We start from the raw sequence: 14,788 nt of genomic DNA on the forward strand, positions 1-14,788 counted from the left end.
TGTAATGTGGTCGCGATGCGTTCAAACACAGTAAAGTAAGTGTCAACTTCACTTTCTCTGAACGACGGGACTAACGAGATTTGTTTGCTAATATCGAAATCAGAGGGACTTTCCAGTGCCGTATGCGATGCAGCAGGGAGAGGGGAGGACGTATTCACTGGGCCAGAAATTATATTCCCCTTCTCATCAGGATAGGGGCCCAAAGGCTGGCCACACTTTAACTGGAGCTCGAGCTCTTTCAGACAAACGTCACGCTGCGTCTCAAGCTCAAGTGCTCGGATCTGTAGCAGCTGACTTTGGTATTGTTGGCGTGAGAGTTCCAGATCCAATTCCTTCAGACGGACCGACAATAACTTCTCATCCGGTAAAGACGGGGGAATGGGATCTATGCCAACGACTTTGTCAGATTTGAGCTCCGCCTCCGCATCACCCAAACCTTCAGAAAGTTCAAGGTGAGAAGCAACTTCCGAAACAACATCCGCTTCCGGTAATACCTTCTGTCTTACGAGCTCAGTGCACAACAACTCTTTAATCTCCTTCTTAAAGGCAGTACGAGGAACGGCGATATCAAAGAAATCGGCAATAAGTATTAAGTCATCCTTACGGCACTTTAGCAGTTGCTCATGTGTGGGCGCGGCCGCAAATTTCTCCAAGTCAATTCCCGACGACATCATTCAACCTAACTACCCCCCACACAAAGCAAAAATCCCCGGCAAACAATATGCTCAAAACAACGAAGTTCGCATATCCTGGACGAGCCCCCAATTTCATGTTACGCCCCGTCTAGGGGTGAAGGCGAAACATGAAAGGGAATGAGAAACCAGGGGTAACTGAAAGAACAATAGTTTGATGAGAACCCAGTATTCAGGCGGGGGTGTGTCTTCAGGAGCCGACAAGACCAAAATAACAAACAAAACAGCTAATTATTTCACCCTTTAACTTCCCTACTAAACAAAAAGAAAAAGAAAATACAAATCACTTCCCTAACTCCCTGAACAAAAACACAGTCAGAAAAAGGTACAAACAAAATGGCATCGGTCTCCCTACCTCCCCAAGAATACTATGTACAACTATATACAGTTAAGCAGACAAGTCCAAACAAGGGCAATCCAGAATCAAAGTCATAAGAACAGGCAGGAGTCAGTAATAACAGGAAAGGCTAAGCATACAAATATAACGACCAATTCACAAAACTAGTTAACAGCAAACAAATAACCACAGTAAATGAGCCAAAAAGCTAAACAGGAAGTGGTGGTGGAGGCTTTTATAGGCCACAGGGAGTCAGCTGACCAGCAGGGCGTGGCACCAGGTGAACCTCAGGAACCAATCAGGGTTTATCCTGCACAGAAACATAAACACCTCCCCAAAACAGAAAACAAATAGAAAAGGACGTAACACCCCTTCTACTCTTTTTTCCCTCTCATTTGTTCCCTCTTTTTTCCTTCTCATTTTCATTCATAAGCTCCTCAAAGTATTCCTTCCATCTCCTCTGTACACTTTCCTCACTTGTGAGCAGCCTTCCATCTCTATCCTTAATAATTCTAACTTGCTGCACATCCTTCCCATCTCGATCCCTCTGCCTAGCTAACCTGTACAAGTCCTTCTCTCCTTCTCTAGTATCTAACCTAGAGTACAACTCGTCATATGCATTCTGCTTGGCCATAGACACCTCCCTCTTCACTCTGCACTGTAACTCCTTGTATTCCTGTTTATTCTCTTCAGTCCTGTCCATGTCCCACTTTTTTTTGGCTAATCTCTTCCTCTGAATACTATCCTGAACTTCCTCATTCCACCACCAAGTCTCTTTATCTTCTTTCCTCCTTCCAGATGACACACCCAGCACCTTTCTCCCTGTCTCCCTGATCACTTCTGCTGTAGTTTCCCAGTCATCTGGCAGCACTACCTGACCACCCAGAGCCTGCCTCAACTTCTGTCTAAATTCCTCACAACATTCCTCCTTTTTCAGCTTCCACCACCAGCTACACTCCCTCCCTGACATCGGTCCGCATTTTTCCGGTGGGGGACGCCGCTCCGCTTCCGGCTTTTCCGCGGGGGGCGCCGCCTCACTTCCTGGTTGCGGGCCGTGTCACCAGCCCGAGTTTTGTTCTGTTTTTTCGGTGTCCTGTGACATCGACCCGCATCTGTCCGGTAGGGGCAATCTGAAAGAGATTACTGACTGTAAAGTGGTAGTGGGAGTGTCATGGACATGGGGTAAAAATGGACCCAAATGCAGGACAGCTTAACAGAAACAGGATTTATTAACTAAAAAAACACGAAACAGGACATAGACAACAACAGACAAGGACAACAGAGGATTCCGCGCTGCACAAGGCAACGCGGCTCAACTAAATAATACAAATAATCATGACACATGAGGGACAGGTGTGCAGAGGCGGGGCGGAAAAGACAAGGGCGTTTCCGCTTCACATCCGGTTTCCGTGGAGGACGCCGCCCCACTTCCTGTCCGCGGGGGGTGTTGCAGGCCCGTGTTTTACCCCCTGAATTTTTTTTCTGTTCTGTGGAGGGTTTTGTTTTTTCTCTGCCCCCCCCCCTTCCTGGTTCTGAGTGGTGGGTTTGACCGTGGTGCATCGGGGGTTGTGCTCGGCCCTTCTGTTCGGCTGTGGACGTCGCTCGGCCCTCCTGTTCGGATGTGGACGTCGCTCGGCCACTCTGGCTGTGCCGCCGTGTGCCTTGCTCCCCCCACCTGCCTCGCCGTGTGCCTTGCTCCCCCCTCCCGGACCCGTTGGGACTGTCAGGACGGATTGGCGCGTCGGTAGCCGCGCCTCGAGGGGGGGGGTACTGTCAGAACTTTGCCTGGACTTTGGCCAAGTGCCTTTTGTTTATGTTCCTTGTTCACGTGTCTGCCCCGCCCTTGTCTTTTCCGCCCCGCCTCTGCACACCTGTCCCTCATGTGTCATGATTATTTGTATTATTTAGTTGAGCCGCGTTGCCTTGTGCAGCGCGGAATCCTCTGTTGTCCTTGTCTGTTGTTGTCTATGTCCTGTTTCGTGTTTTTTAGTTAAGAAATCCTGTTTCTGTTAAGCTGTCCTGCATTTGGGTCCGTTTTTACCCCGTGTCCGTGACACTCCCACTACCACTTTACAGTCACTAATCTCTTTCAGATTGCCTCTTCTACATAGGATGTAGTCTACCTGTGTTTTCCTACCTTCACTGTTGTAAGTCACTCTATGCTCCTCCCTCTTCTGAAAATTAGTGTTAACCACAGCCATGGCCATCCTCTTAGCAAAGTCCACTACCATCTGTCCTTCAAGGTTCCTTTCCTTAACTCCAAACTTGCCCATCACCTCCTCATCACCTGTGTTCCCCTCACCAACATGTCCATTAAAATCCGCTCCTGTCACCACTCTCTCACCTGTGGGAATACTCTCCATCACCTCATCTAATTCACTCCAGAATCTCTCTTTCTCCTCTAACTCACAACCTACCTGTGGGGCATAACCGCTAACAACATTCAACATCACCCCTTCAATCTCTAATTTGACTCATCACCCTGTCTGACACTCTCTTCACCTCCAGAACATTCCTCACAAACTCCTCCTTCAGGACCACACCTACCCCATTTCTCTTACTATCCACACCATAATAAAAAAGCTTGAATCCTGCATCTATACTACGAGCCTTGCTACCCTTCCACCTGGTCTCCTGTACACACAGTATATCCACCTTCCTTCTCTCCATCATATCAGCCATATCTCTACATTTTCCAGTTCCTATTCTCAGTCCTACACTCTTACCTTTCCTCTTCTCTCTCTGTCTGTGCACTCTCCTCCCTCCTCTACTTCTTTGACCAACAGTAGCCCAATTTCCACCGGCGCCCTGTAGGTCAATGGCGCTGATGGCGGTCGTTGTAACACTAGAATTACTAAGGCTGCGCAAATTTGCGTAAAATCCCTGGACCTCACACCTCCTAGGACCCCTACAGCTTCATTGTTCTCCTGCTTTTGTTGTGCAAACACCCCCATTACCTCTGAAGCCTGGCACATTTGCATTTGTTCACTCAGAGTAGCTTAGATCCAAGGCAGGCCAAACCTCTGTGTGTGACATGGAAACCTTCAGAAAGGCCTGCTGTATCTATACAAAATAGTCTGTTTTATTTATAAAAAATTGTGTGCTAAGGTTTGTCATTGCCATAATACATATGATATTTATATAACCCTTCTGCAGACCTGGGGTCTATTTGACTCATGTGGAAAGTTTAATGTGTCATAACTTAGGTTTCCTTCCACATATTTGCCTGAAATTAACCAGGATTGTTCCAAATTATGAACTTTGCAAGGAAAATTAATTTTGTTTATTTTTGTTGAACTATGTGTTCGTAAAATAAATATTTTCCACCTCAAGTCCTCCCGGGTCAATTTGACCCGGCCACATTTAGTGGGGCAATAGGTCACACTTTTGCCCTTTTCAGCGCAATGAACATACATACAGACACAAAAATGCACACATAAAATGTCCACTAACACACGCACCCAAATCACACACCACACACACACACATGAGCACACACACATACATACACACACACACATTCACAATATATGGAAACACAAGTCTGGTTTATTTTAAAGTGTTTCAAACTTTACAGCGTTTGCAGACCCAGTGTCCATCGTCCCTGCATTTGGCACAGGTGAATTTCTGACATGTTGCATAGGTAAACCTGCTGCAATTCCTGTTGCAGCTCTCTTGCACCTGGCACTGCGTTGTCTGTGCAGTCTCTGGCACAGCAGCTGCAGCAGCTTCAGCAGCCTGCCTTTGTGCCACTATTTCCTGCTGCATGAATCGGCAACAAAGTTCCTTAGCTAGAAGACTCAGAAATAATCTTCTTTTGCCTGTCCACCCTGTACATGCCTTGTACAAAATGTAGGCATTCACCACCACCAGGTCAAGCATATTGTAAAAAAAACGCTACTGGCCACCTGCGTGTTGCTGCTCTTACGGAATACATCCGCGCCATTTGGTCCAACATGTCTACACCACACTGTAAAAGCAGAGAGAGAGAGAGAGAGAGAGAGAGAGAGAGAGTCATGAGTATATGTGCCTTTTCTATAGGCCTGTATATGTATAGTACACATCAGAAAACATTGTAGCACTGGTGTAAAATTATACACACATTCACTTACCTTCATGTGGTTATAGTCTGTTATCGTGTTATAGTCTGAGTTTCCTCTTTCTGCCGTCACCGATCGTCACGTCTTGGTGCATGGAACTTAGAACACACACAGTCTTGTTTTTTTTAGGTGCATAAATTGTCAAGGAGACATCGCCACTTGTAAGCACTGAAGTGGAGAATACCTCTCGCTGTGCAGTGTCTTTTGCAAGTTGAGGAAGTTCACGGCAGACTTTATTCACCGTGCCCAGTAGCGTTGTTTTGCGCTGCAGAAGTCTGTGAGACAGAAATTGACCGATGTGACATTTCTGCCATCATCCAAAAATGGCTCCATCAGATTCATGGCCACGCTCTCTGCAAGCCTCTCTCCTTTTTGATGACTGGGGTCCTTTCCCAAGTAAGGAGATGCATTGCAGACATATTTGGTCTCCAAATCCGTGGCCATCCAGAACTTGATCCCAAATTTGTCTGGCTTGGTTGCAATATACTGTGTGAATGGACAACGGACCTTGGTAGGGAACAGCTGTTCATCTATGGTCATGTGTTCTCCTGGAGTGAAACTCTCAGCACAGTTCTTGTTGAAGCGTGTTCAGATGTCGGAGACCGCAGCAAATTTGTGTGTTAGAAGGTGTTGCATAATTGAAATAAATCTATCTCGGGGCGTTGTCTCTTTGAAAGCAAATATAATTTGAATATGAAAACACAACGTGTGTGTGTGTGTGTGTGTGTGTGTGCAGGTGTGTGTGTGTCTGTGTATAGCATCATTTTGGTAGATCATATCAAAGACATATCAAAAGTGTGAAATATTCACAAATGTGTAGCTTTTTTTTTCTGGAGGCCTAATGAAATGCAATGCCCAATTTGTGTGTGTGCGTGCGTGCACGTGTGTGTGTGAAATGTTTACAAATGTATAGCTTTTGTACTGTCTGGAGGACAACTGAAATGCAATGCCCAATGCTTTGAACAGTGTTTGACTATGTGTGTGTGTGTAGCATCATTTCCGTAGATCATATTTTGCCCTCTGCTAGGCAAAGGCATATCAAAAGTGTGAAATATTTACAAATTTGTGGCCTTTTTTTTCTGGAGGCCTAATGAAATGCAATGCCCAATTTGTGTGTGTGTGTGCGTGTGTGTGTGTGTGTGTGTGTGTGTGTGTGTGTGTGTGTGTGTGGTATGTGAGTGTGTGTTTTGGGTGCGTGTGTTAGTGGACATTTTATGTGTGCATTTTTGTGTCTGTATGTATGTTCATTGCACTGAAAAGGGCAAAAGTGTGACCTACTGCCCCACTAAATGTGGCCGGGTCAAATTGTCCCGGGAGGACTTGAGGAGGAACGTATTTATTTTACGAACACATAGTTCAACAAAAATAGACAAAATTAAGGTTACTTGCATAATTCATAATTTGGAACAATCCTGGTAAATTTCAGGCAAATATGTGCAAGGAAACCCAAGTTATGACACAGTAAACTTTCCAGATGAGTCAAATAGACCCCAGTTCTGCACAAGGGTTATATAAATATCATATGTACTATGGCAATGACAAACCTTAGCACACAATTTTTTATAAATAAAACAGACTATTTTGTATAGATACGGCAGGCCTTTCTGAAGGTTTCCATGTCAGACACAGAGGTTTGGCCTGCCTTGGATCTGAGCTACTCTGAGTGAACAAATGCAAATGAGCCAGGCCTCACAGGTGATGGGGGTGTTTGCACAACAAAAGCAGGGCTGAAGAACTGTGAAAATCTCAACGGGGGGAATCACACCTCGGGACCTGCACCAGAGAATAAAAAAGTCAGTAAATCTAGTGGCCTCGACCGATCCAGTATGAAATTCGTACTGACGATTTGCATGGTTAAATTTGGCAATGTTTTACGCCGGATGCCCTTCCTGATGCAACCCTCTCTATTTATCCGGGCTTGGGACTGGCACAGAAGGATTGTGGCACTGGACTGTGACCCCCATGGCTAGATTCCTATATATGTATTCCTTGGTGCAATTATTCATAAACATTGTATTAGCTTTCACTTATATACTGATGACACACAGCTATATGTTTCAGCTAAGCCAGAAGTCAGTCACCAGCTTAATAAGATTGTCTGTATTTATTTAAAAAACCCAAAAAAACAGAGTTAATGTATTCAATGATAGAGACTTAAAATCACTTTTGTACATAACTCTGGATAAGGGTGTCTGCCAAATGCTGTAAATGTAAGATGCAATCGAGAAAGTGTTCACCTTTTGTAAGAAGGAAAAACTTCTAGCATGAACACAAAAATAATCCAAATAAAAATGAAAAGGCAATTAAAATGCCTTATAACTTTGGACCCAAAGCAAATATTTTAATCAACTTTCTTACCTGGGAAAGCATGAAATCTGTGTCTGACATTTTGTTTTTTAGCCATCTTGGTATTAGTATTTTTTCAATGGGTTTTTGTCTGGATAACAATAGAAGCCCTAGGTGGATGTTAATAGAATCTGGTACTCTCATAGAGCACATGCCAAGGTGTCCAGGCACTAAATTTGGAGTCAATTAATCATTCCCTGTAAGTACATCCTGCCAAATTTTAGAGTACAATTTTGCTTATAAATTTTGAAATGTTTATCCTAGAGTTTGTCCTAGTGATCTCTATTAGTAATATCTATAGAAATCTATTTAGAAATCTATTAGATTTCCCCATCATTACTGAGGTAGGATAAGATGGATGATTATGCATGTGCAACATGGTGCATCATGGTGATTGTTGATTATTTAGATAGTGAGCTAGTTTTTTTTTTTTTTTGCTGTTTGTTAGTTAGGCTAGCAAATTAAAATACAACCTAGAGTGGACTGAATATTTGTGGTCTGTGTCAGGCTAGGCCGTTGGATGGACTCAAATTCAGGACAGCGATGTAACAAATTAAAAATCTATGATGAACAGTTCAAATGTAAAGACCTCTGGCAAACTAGGGGTAACAGTAAGGACAGATGTGGCAAGCAGAATACAGGAACAAGAGAAGCAAAATAAGCCAGAACAAATGCAGACAGGGCAATGCAGGGCAGGCTGAGAACAGAGTAATAAACAGTCCAATAATCTGGTACACAGACAGACAGGGCAATGCAGGGCAGGCTGACGGAAGTTTGGTCAAGGCAATGAAATGAGCCATTTTGGAGGATTGGTTCACCACAGAGATGAATGCCCAGCCGATGGTGGAAAGCCAGTCACAAAGTCCATGGATATGTGAGACCAAGTACATATGGGAACTGGGAGAGGATGGAGCAGGTCAGCCAGAGGAACTCTGGGCATATTCTGCTCTTAGGATCCAAGATGGCGCAAGTGAGGTCGGCTGCCATCGCGACTGCTCCTGTTACACTTTGTATTTTTTATTTTATTTTATATATTTATTTCCATAGATACCATTCTATTTATACAAGATGGTCATCATTACATATGACAGAGCCACTCATATCTATTGGTGTACAATCCACTCACTCTTCGCTGCTTTTAAACCCGGACCCGTGCTGGCCAAGCGAGATCCTAAGGAAGAACAAAGTACGCAACCCGCACCAATGTCAATGATGTAAACAAGCTGGCATCAGAAACAGGCTGAGAGTACGCGTACACCGCACTCCCTTACCTAGTATCCTGTTATCCAACGTCCAGTTTCTGGAAAACAAGCTCGATGGCCTCAGGGCAAGGGTCAAGTTCCAAAGGGACATTTAGGACTGCAACCTTCTCTGCTTCAAGACAGGGCTGAACTCAGCGGTACCAGACCTCGCAGTCCAGCCGGTTGAGTTTTTCTCGGTTTACCACATGCACAGAACACTGGAGTGGGGGAAGTCAAGGGTAGGTGGAGTGTGTCTGATGGTGAACAACCACTGGTGCGACAGCGCTAGCATCATTCATCTTTCATGCTCCTGCACACCAAATTTGGAACTACTGACCATCAAACGTTGGCCCTTCTATCTACCTCGGGAATTCGGCTCGGTCATAGTCAGTGCCGTTTATATTCCATCTCAAATGGACACGGACACTGCAGTATGGGACTTACATGAGACACTAATGCTACACCAAACACAGCATTGGGACGCTGAGCTCATTGTGGTGGGAGACTTTTCCAACGTTCAGCAGCACATCACCTGCCCCACCAGGGGCGAAAGGACACTGGACCACTGCTACATATCATTCAAGAACAGCTACAAGGCACAATCACGTCCACCGTTTGGTAAATCGGTCTATGCCACCATCTTCCTCATGCCTGTTTACAAACAAAGGCTGAAACAGAAAGCTCCGGTTCAGAGGGAGGTCGCACGCTGGACTGACCAATCGGTGGCTGCTCTGCAGGACGCCTTCGATGACGCAGACTGGGACATGTTCAGGCACAGCTCTGATGACATCAACATGTTTAGGGAAGCAGTTGTGGGATTCATCGGGAAACTAGCGGATGATACGGTGCAGAAAACCACCATCAGAACGTTTCCCAACCAGAAGCCGTGGGTGGATAAAACCATCTGCAACATGGGGCTCGCCACCGGGGACATGGACAAGTACAAGGCTGTGTCTTACAGTGTGTGCAGGGCGGTGAAGGAAGCAAAGTGGCGCTACGGGAGGAAACTAGAGTCACAGTTCCAACATGGTGGCTCTAGGAGCCTGTGGCAGGGACTAAGGAACATCACGGTCTATAGAACACCGGCATCTAGAATGGGGAATGCGGACGCTTCTCTGGCAGACAAGCCAAACATCTTTTACGCTCAATTTGAGGCTGCAGCTAACCAAGCTAGCGACACTAGCGGCACAAACATCATGCATGCTGAGAGAGCTGGAGAGGTAAACACGTTCACCATCTCAGAGCATGACTTGAAGAGGGCATTCAAGAGAGTGAATACCAAGAAGGCAGCAGGACCGGGTGGCATCAAAGGTCGGATTCTGAAAGCCTGCCCTGACCAGCTAGCACGGGTGATCACTGAGATATTCAACCTATCAATGGAACAGTCTTTTGTCCCCTCATGCTTCAAACAGTCCACCATTGTTCCTGTCCGGAAGAAACCCCAGCCTGCCTGCCTCAACGATTACCACCCTGTAGCCCTGACCTCAGTAGTGATAAAGTGCTTTGAAAGACTGGTCAGAGACTTCATCACTGCATCACTACCAGACACACTGGATCCACTACAGTTCACTTACTGCCACGCTACTGAGGATGCCATTGCTCATCTTCTCCACACTATGATGAGCCACGTGGACTGCAGAAAAGGGAATTGTGAAAATGCTGTTTGTGGACTCAAACTTTAGCATTCAAAGCCTGCTGCTGTGTCAATGGATCTCCAACTTCTTGACAGACAGACCACAAGCCGTACAGGTGGGCAAACACACCTCATCCACCCTCACCCTCAGCACTGGAGCTCCCCAGGGTTGTGTTTTGAGCCCCCTGCTGTACTCACTGTACACATATGACTGTGTGGCCACTTCCAACTCCAACACCATCATCAAGTTTGCTGACAACACTGTTGTGGTGGGCCTGATCTCCAACAACTATGAGACGGCCTACCTAGAGAAGACTAAAAACCTGGAGAGATGGTGCCAGGAGAACAATCTTCTTCTGAATGTCAGCGAGACTAAAGAGTTGATAGTGGACTTCAGCACAAAGCAGGAGCGGTCATACCAACCACTAAACATCAACGGGACCGTTGAGAGAGTGGAGAGAGTGGACAGTTTCCGGTACCAAGGTGTTCACATCACACAGGACCTGTCTTGGTCCTGTCACATCAACACCCTGGTGAAGAAGGCCCGGCAGCATCTATACCATCTGAGATTAAGGGACTTTAGCACCTGAGAGGGTAGTTTGAAGACTTTCTACACCTTCACCATTGAGAGCGTCCTGATGGGTAGCATCACTTCCTGGTTTGTGAACAGCACCATGCAGGACAGGCGAGCCCTCCAGAGGGTGGTGCGGTCAGCTGAACATACCATCCACACCAAGCTCCCTGACCTGCAGGACATCTACAGCATGCGGTGCCGGACCAGGGCCAGGAAGATTGTAAAGGACCTCTTTTCTTTGTTGCATTCAGGGAAATGCTTCTGCTCCTTGAAAGCAAACACAGAGAGAATGAGGAGACACTTCTTCCTGCAGGCCATTCGGAGTTTAAACCAGGAAACACCCAGGATCTAGTACTGGACCTCTCCCTCCATCTTCACTTATTTTCTGCACAACCTTTTTTTGCACTATGAAAATTTAACTCTGGACTGTCACTTTAACTCTGGACTTAGTGCTACTTTATACAATTTACTTTATACAGTGCTACTTTATACAATTTATACACACCATACTGCACATGGACACTTTAAGGACAATCATTAAAACCATACTCATTTATGTATATCCATATATTTATAACATATTTTCATATTTTATATAGTTTTTATATAGTTTATACTTTTTATTTATCTACCTCCTTTTGATTTTATTTTTATCCTTAATTCCATTCTTTTTATGCTTCAATACCGGACAGACCTAAAAAGTATTTCACTGCATGTTGTACTCTGTATGTATGTCTATGTGACAAATAAAATTTGATTTGATTTGATTTGATTGCTGAGCACAGACAAGACAAACAGCCACAAATTCCGGGACATCTCTTTTGAACAATGGCCACCAGAAGCACTACTGGAGTATAGACAAGGTGTGCACAGTTCTAGGTGTAAGAACAGGCAAAAGCTATAGCAACATGGCTTAAGGATTTGAGAGTGGAAATGTTTGGGGACGATCAACTTAGTCCCCTGGACACCCATCAGGAACCGTAAAGACTGGAGACAGCTTTCTGTACGCTCCTCTCGATGCAAGGCAAAAGGCCCTGACCATGACGGAGGAAGTAAGGATGTGTTCCATAACAGGTTTTCTTTTTCCATTAGGAACTGTCGGGATAGGGCATCAGGCATAGCATTCTTAGAACCTGAGAGGTAGGACAGGGTGAAGTTAAACCGTCCAAAAAAAAGACCCTAGAAAACTTGCATGGGATTCAGAAGCTTGAAGATACTCAATGTCGGGCGGAAACCTTGTATGTCCAAATTTCATATTTTTTCACATATCGATACTATTGGTCAGTCCCCACGTGGGTCTGTTATTTTTACAATTATTAACCCATCTAGTCTTGAAAATAGCTTGAACGCAAATCTCTTAACTCCATTGGACACTTCAACTGTCTGAGAAATCTCGTAACTCCACCTCTTCTTCACTCCGCGGGAGAGCTGCGCGGCATATTTCTCCTCAAGATTAAGAGTCGCAACGAATCAACACGTCTTAAAGTGATATCTAAAGAGATTTTCGTGGGGCTCAAAGAAAAAAAAATCTTGACCCCCGCTAGTTCTGGTGCTCGACTGAGGACAGGAATTTAGTGCAAGACAATCCACTGCAACGCGGACTAAACCCTGTGCATTGCAGATAAGATAGGATTGTATCTTACAATGTCAAGGCAAACCGTTATGTTCAACCGGCATGCTCATCACTTTAAGCAAGCTGGCTGGCTTTTTGCCTCGTTATACGTAAACATGCCGTATAACGTAGTGAAACGATAATTTGAACTTTATTAATTTTATTTTTTGGGTGAACTATCCCTTTAACTATGATTTTATCGATGTTTATCTGTGTTATTGATGTATTTTAAATATCTATTTATTACTTCTTATTATACATGTTCATGGATGTTTTAAAATGTTTTTTTATAATATACTATTTGAATTAAATTGAATGTTTTGGGTACCATTATTAAATTATTGTTTTTATTATTATTTTACTGACTTTAAGTCAGCCTACTTATACACAATGCCTCTCTTGGCACTGTGCATGTAAAACACTGTTTTTTGGACACTAACAAGTGAAAACAGTTAGGTTAGATACATTTGAGTAGGTCTGTTTTGTTAAAAATCGATAGCTGTAATGCTTCTGTGCAGAAAGAAACCCGTGAGCCACGAAGGTAAGTTTGCGAGCAGATTAGACTAATTTCTACCTATTAGACAGCCTAATCAGCTTATCGTATTTTGTATTGCATCACTTATAGCTCTTAAACCTTTAAAATAGAGTTTAGGAAGATATATAACTACAGTCATTAGCTTTGGTTAACTATTGAAGCCTTTTCTCTTGTCAAAAGGCTCAACGTGACCGCAGACTTTATTGAACACTGCTGGCAGTAGTGACGTCTGTGTCCGTACCATTCTTATCAATGACAGCATAATCTCATATCTCCCTGCTCCCAAGTCATAAAGCTTGAATCCCCGATAAAACGTGACTTTGGGAAAATGTTGTGTTAATGTTGGTATACAACAGTATATGATAGCAATATAAGGTATAATAACAACTTTAACGATACAATGTTTAATAACTCAAAAAAATACGCCGTTTTTTTAATTTCCTGAAAAATAATGGTTTTGGAGATACGAGGATTCCGCCCGACAGCGACGATTTATTTATGGGTAAGATATGGTGCATTAATAATTGTGAGCATCGTGTTTATATGTGTACTAATTTATGGTCATGTGCAATGATAAGCATGGGTAAAACTGTTTAAAGGTTAGCTTATTGTTGCAATCACCCATACTAGTAGCATAATATTTAATCCGTTGTCTATGTCTGTTGTTAAATTAAGATACTAGCATTTAGACACACATACATTAGAACTTCTAATCGGATTTATCGCGATTACCTGTGTTAGATGTTAGTTAAGTTATTGCTGAGGTAATAGCACCTTATAGTGGCTATTGGTGAATGCTATACTGCATATGTTACATTTCACTGTTTTTTGCATTAGTCTAAATGTATACTTTAGTTTATTACTTGTAAGTTCATATGTTAAGTAAATTTATTACTTGTTTTATTTCAGAAACCACACACACACACACACACACACACACACACAAAAAAAAAACAAATGGAAATGACTGAACATGATTCAAGTGGATTTTGCTAGAATAAATCTGAGCCTTTGAGCTATAGATGTCGTGGACATTCCATTATTGCATCATACCATAACCTTCGATTGAGGTTGAGAACAAGTGTTGACACATCGGCATCTCACATGCATACAACTAGAACAAAGTGGTCCTTCGAGCCGGATGTTGATATCTTGTCCTTATTGCAACATCACAGGATTACAGGGAAGAACAGAGTCGCGATCCTAGCAGGATCCAATGGATTCCTGGACATCGGGAGGACTTTCTACTTACTTCCCAGTCATGGCAGCATATAGTTTCAAACCCCTTTCATGACAATGTGTAACGTATATGCATATCAATGAAACTGTCTCTGTATTAAATGTGGAATATCAATCGGCAACACCTGAGAGGCATCAAACTGAGCAATTAACTGAAACTGAGAGGCTTTGTAGAGTGGAGGAGAGAGTATGGAATGTACAGGGGCAAATTAGGGAATTGCAAAGCACATTGGAAAAGTCTCTTGAGCAACGCAAAGGTTCACCACGCATGCATCAGGTTTTATTTCATCCCCGTGCCACAGGTGTCAGACATCAACAATCAGTCCCTCACTCAGGCATCCAGAAGCAGCCCATCCTGCAACATAGTGCCAGCTTGCCTTTTATTGGTGAAAACATTGAACTTGGTTCACCAACCCCTGATAATGATGAAATAACAAAGTACTCCACACCATTAATTCTTGGACGCACATAAATACCTG

This window comes from Tachysurus vachellii, chromosome 4 (genome assembly GCF_030014155.1).
Source record: "Tachysurus vachellii isolate PV-2020 chromosome 4, HZAU_Pvac_v1, whole genome shotgun sequence".
In the NCBI taxonomy this organism is placed as follows: Eukaryota; Metazoa; Chordata; class Actinopteri; order Siluriformes; family Bagridae; genus Tachysurus; species Tachysurus vachellii.